We start from the raw sequence: 5,867 nt of genomic DNA, 5'->3' as shown, positions 1-5,867 counted from the left end.
GAGATTTCTGGCTTCAAATACTGGCAGAGGACCTTATATCAGACTAACTTTCCCAGTGACAATAATTTAAAATTTTTGGAAAACACAAAAAATAATTGTTTGAAGGCACCATAGAATGACCAAAAGCAGGCAGAAACTAGAGGGGCTACTACCCATTAAAAAAAAGGTGAACATCCCAGGTGAGATCCCCATTTATCTGTGGTCCCCCCCCCCCTTGAGAGCACTCTCCACACTGCTTAATGTATTAGAGCTCATGCAGAATTCCAAATGGACTGAGGCTGCGGAGGTTGGAGTTTAGGGCTGCTAGAATGGCTGAAAATTGAAGGGGATATCCAGGAAAAGAGGGAGTCATGTGAGAGCAAACCTCTGAATATGCATAGTCTGCCCTCAATCCTTGGCTAACCCTTGAACTGTGAAGACACAGGGCAAGACTCCAAGGAATCCCAGAAGAAAGCTCTAGGGATCTTACTAAGCAGATATTACAGCAACTCCCCAGTGCTATGGATATACAATTTAGAGTTCAAGTTCTGCCAAGTTAAAAGAGGTTGCTGAACACTTCAGCTTTCATATTAAAATGTCAGAAGGGTCAAACTCTAGGTGTAAGGGCTATGTATGAGGACTAAGGGCTGCCCCTTAGGAAAAAGGAAAAACTAAAAAAATTTACCCCAACAAAGCTTATAATAAAGCTCTCAAAAGATCAAGGTTATCTGCTGGTAGTTTAAATGCTTGCTAGTACAAAAATCATTATTCATCTAAGGAAGTTAACAGGTAAATGGTATACATAGTCAAGAGAAAAACCAGTTAGTAGAGACAGACCTAGAGTTGTTCTAAGGGTCAGTTTTAGCAAATAAGAGTTCAAAATAATTATGATGAGTATGTTAGAGTATACAGTATAATGGTGATGAGAAGGGGAGTTTCAAAAGATATTTGAAAACTATAAAACAGAACCAAATGGAAATGCTAACACTAAAAAATAAATATCTAAAAATCTATTGGTTGAGATAAAGAACAGATTGGGTAGAATAGAAAAGAGGATGAATGAACTTCAAGATAGGCCAGTAGAAATTATCTGAGCTGAAACAGAGAAGGAAAAAATGAAAATAAAAGTATAAGGTCTCAATAACCTTTGAAAGAAATTTTAAGGAGTTTAGAATACATGTACTTTGATTTGGAGTCCCAGGGTGGCAGGGTGGGGTGTGGGAGAAGATAACAAAACCAAGAGCCTAAGAGCATAGGGCAGGAAAAATATTTGAATAAATACTGACCAAAAATTCCCAATTTGATCAAAGACAGCAATTTACAGATCAAAAAAGGGGAGCAAACCCCAAGGGAGATAAATACAAAGAAAATTACATATGATCAAAATGATGAAAACAGTAGACAAGTAAACAGTCTTAAAGACAGCCAGGTAAAAAGTCTTAAAGACAGCTGGGTTAAAAATCTAGAGACTTTTAAGTCTCTAGAGAGGCCACATAGAAGGAAATGATAAGAATAACAGCTAACTTCTCATAGAAAACATTCAAGAAGAGAATGGCATCACATATTAAAATCCATCAACTTAGGATTCTATATCTAGTATATATATCTTTTAAAAAAAGAAGGCAAAAAAATGAGAAAAAAATTAAAATAAAGGTATTATCAGACAAAAGATATCAGGTGGAAATTTGAATCTATAGGAGGGAATAAAGAGTGTTGAAATGATAAATATGTGGGAAAAGAAAGATGGTTTTCTAAATTAAAAGACAATTCTTTAGCATAAAGAGAATAACAATGCATTACATAGAAGGCAAATATATGACAACAATAGCATAAAGGGTGGTAAAAGTAAATGAATTTTTCTATTATAAATTCTTATATGTGAAGTAGAATACCATTAATTCAAGGTACACTGTGATAAATTAAATATGTATATGATTCTATGATAACCACCAAAAAGTAATGCAATGAAGTATGGCTTAAAAGCCAATGGAAGAGGGGGCCTGGGTGGCACAGTCGGTTAAGTGTCTGACTCTTGGTTTTGGCTTGGGTCATGATCTCGGTGTTGTGTGATTGAGCCCATGTCAGGTTCAGTGTAGAGTGTGCTTGGGATTGTCTCGTCCTCTCCTTCTTCCCCTCCTGCTCATGCTCTCTCTTTCTAAAATAAATAATTAAATCTTTAAAAAAAGGCCAATTGAAGAAGTAGAATGGAATACTGAATAGAATGGAAATAGAAATAGAATCCTGAAAAAAATTTATTAACTCAAAAGACAGTAGGAAAAGGAAAAACAGTGAAACAAAAAACACAGAACAAGTAGCAAAAAAATATTAAGATGATAGAATAAAATCCAGTGTATCAATACATTTGTCAAATGTACATGGACTAATACTAAACACTCCAACTACAGATCATCAGAGAGATAAAAAAGTAAGATCCAACTATATGCTGCTTATGAGAAACCCACTTTCTTTTTTTCCTTCCTTCCTTCTTTTTTTTTTTTTTTTTAAGTAGGCTCCATGCCCAGCGAGGACCCCAACACCAGGCTTGAACTTATGACCCTGGGATCAAGACCTGAGCTGAGATTAAGAGTCAGATTCTCAACCTCCTGAGCCACCCGGGAACCCTGAGAAACCCACTTTTTTTTTTTTTAAAGATTTTATTTATTTATTTGACACAGAGAGATCACAAGTAGATGGAGAGGCAGGCAGAGAGAGAGAGAGGGGGAAGCAGTCTCCCCACTGAGCAGAGAGCCCGATGTGGGACTCGATCCCAGGACCCTGAGAGTATGACCTGAGCCGAAGGCAGCGGCTTAACCCACTGAGCCACCCAGGCGCCCCAGAAATCCAATTTCAATCTAAGGACATAGGCAAATTGAAAGCAAAGGATGGAAAAACATATAACTTGTAAACAACATAAGAAGATGCTATATTAATATACCAATATCAGAAAATTAAGGATTAGAGATAAAAGAGATATAAGATATCATTTCATAATAATAAAAGGACAAATTCATCAATAATAATAATAATATAATAATCTTAAATGTGTACGCCCCTAATGAATAGCTGCAAAAATGCATGAAGCAAACACTGGTGAAAATAAAAGGAGAAAAAGAAATCTACAATCATAGTTGGATATTTTAATATCCTCTCACTGTAATTCATAGAACTTGTAACTAAAACATAAGTAAGTTTACAGGAAATTTGAACACTATGAACTAACGTGATCTAAGTTATAGGACAACACATCTAATATCTGTAGAATGCACATTCTTTTCCAGTGCATTTGGAATGTGCACTATGCAGACTATATACTGGGCCATAAAACTAGTCTTAATGAAGTTTAAAAGATTGAAATAATGCAGAATGTGTTTTCTGATCATAGTGAAATTAAATGAAAAATCAGTAACAATAAAATATTTGGAAAATCCTCAAATATTTGGAAATTAAGCAATATAATTCAAAGAAAGCCATAGGTCATGGAAGTCATCATAAAGGAGATTAAAAATACTTTGAATTGAATAATAATGAAAACACAGGGTGCCTGAGTGGCTCAGTGGGTTAAAGCCTCTGCCTTCATCTCAGGTCATGATCCCAGGGTCCTTGGATTGAGCTCCGCATCAGGCTCTCTGCTCAGTGGGAAGCCTGCTTCCTCCTCTCTCTCTTTCTACCTGCCTCTCTGCGTACTTGTGATCTCTGTCTGTCAAATAAATAAATAAATTCTTTAAAAAAATAATGAAAACACAGCATATAAAACTCTGGGATAAAAATAAAGCATAATAGCTTGAAATGCTCATGTTAAGAAAAAGTTTTAAATCAATGATCTGGCTAGAAGCTAGAAGAATAAGAGGAAATTAAACCTAAAGTGAATAGTGTAAAGGAAATAATAAAGATAATCGTAGAAATCAATGAACTAAAAAGGAGTCAAAGAAAATGGAGATAATGGAAGTGTTATTGAGCTTGAAGATGATGAGTTGAAATTTTATAATCTAAAGCAGAGAGAGACAAATGACTGAATAAGACAGAGACTGGAGGAGCACCTGGGTGCCTCACTCAGTTAAGCAGCCGACTCTTGGTCTCAGCTCAGATCTTGATCTCCAGGTCATGAGTTCAAGCTCCGCATTGGGCTCCATGCTGGGTGTGGTGCCTACTTAAATTATAAGAGAGAGAGAGAGAGAGAGAGAGAGAGAGAGACTAGAGCATCAGGTACCCACAGGACAACATTCAAATGTCTAACTTCTGTAGAACTGGTATTCCAGAATGAGAACATGGGGGCAGAGCAGGAAATGCTTGAAGATATAATGACTGAAAATTTCCATTTTGTGAAGACTTAAATGGCACATTCAAGACAATAAGTGAATCCCAAGGACAAATACAGACATACCTCATTTTATTGTGCTTTGTTTTATTGTGCTTCACAGATATTGTTTTTTGTTTTTTCTTCTTCAAACTGAAGGTTAGTAGCAACCCTGCATTGAGCTTCTATTGGTGTCATTTTCCCACCTGCCACTGCTCACTTTGTGTCCCTTTCACATTTTGGTGATTCTTGAAATATTTTGAACTCTTCCTTTATTATATTGCTATGTGATCAGTGGTTACTCCTCACTGAAAGGTCAGATAATGGTTAACATGTTTTTAGCAAATAGATCTTAGGTCCTTATGACAGTGAAACTAATAGGAAAAGAAAGAAGTCACTGGGCAGGGGGAGTAATTGACTCTGATTTCTATGAGGAGCCACGTTTGCTGTTCCATAATGGGAACAAGGAGAGTATGCCATGAAGTTAGAGGATTCACTAGGGCCATATTTTGGTGCCACTGTGCTTGTAGGCAACTCTAGCAACGATGGCTCTACAAGGTTGGGGGAACTAAGGATTCAGACCCGTTTGGGGTAGAAGGTCTAGGTCACCACACCAGGGAAGCAGTCCAGGCCAGTCAAAATGGACGCTGAAGGAAGCAATGATGATTACCAGTTACAATGCCTCCAGGACCAGTTGCCATCATACCAATGTAGCAAATCTGGCCTGCTAACCCTCTTTAAGACTTTTCAAGAGATTGAAACCTGCCATCATCTTAAATAACTGGATTTTCACTTTACTTCTTGGGGAAGAGTTGAAAGTGTCTTGTTCTGATATGAGATACATTATGTTAAGAATAGGAATGAGTCGATCCAATAGGCACAAGGGGTGGACTGTACTAGACTCCACTGTATGTCATCCCAGGTCCATGCGGCCACACCTTCCCTCTTCCTGGGCCTTGGTCACTTGCCTTGTCCTGCAGTCAAGCAGAGCCAGCAAGAGCCCAGCATGTTATTCCCCCAATGTTGGTTCTGTCATTGCTACACCCCAGATGAATGGAAGGTCCTGGAAGACACTACTGCATAAGAAGACTGACTGCTGTGCCCCAGACCTCCAGAAGCTCTGGCTCCTCCTCTAGAGGCTGCTTGAGGAGACCAGGTCACACATCTCAGAAGAGCTGACTTTGACCAACGGGAGATGGGGACCAGAAAACTCTCCCTAGCTAAATTCTTTTCCTTTCCGCTGCACAAATGATCCAGGAAGAGGTGTGGCAGATGAACTGTTAAGCTCTGAAGATGACGAGCAAGATTGAGCAAGCAGTCGGTTGCGTTTGTTGTGAAATGTGGCATGCTTCTTAAATATTCTCTTTTATTTGCTCTCCTTCTTTCCCTGTGTCTGGCCCCTTTTCCTTGGTGTTGCACTCTCCAATAGAATGTTAGTGAGTAAGCCTCTCTCCCAGACAGGATCTCTGCTCCAGGGGCCTGGGGTTAAGACAGGTAGTGATGATGGTAGCACGTTATCCATGAGGGTGGCTGATGTGGTGGTGATGAGGTCGGTGGCAGTGACGGTGGAGATGGACAGCGAGGGTGCTGTGGG

Source organism: Mustela nivalis (genome assembly GCF_964662115.1).
Source record: "Mustela nivalis genome assembly, chromosome: 6".
NCBI lineage: Eukaryota > Metazoa > Chordata > Mammalia > Carnivora > Mustelidae > Mustela > Mustela nivalis.
This window is presented reverse-complemented; position numbering follows the sequence as displayed.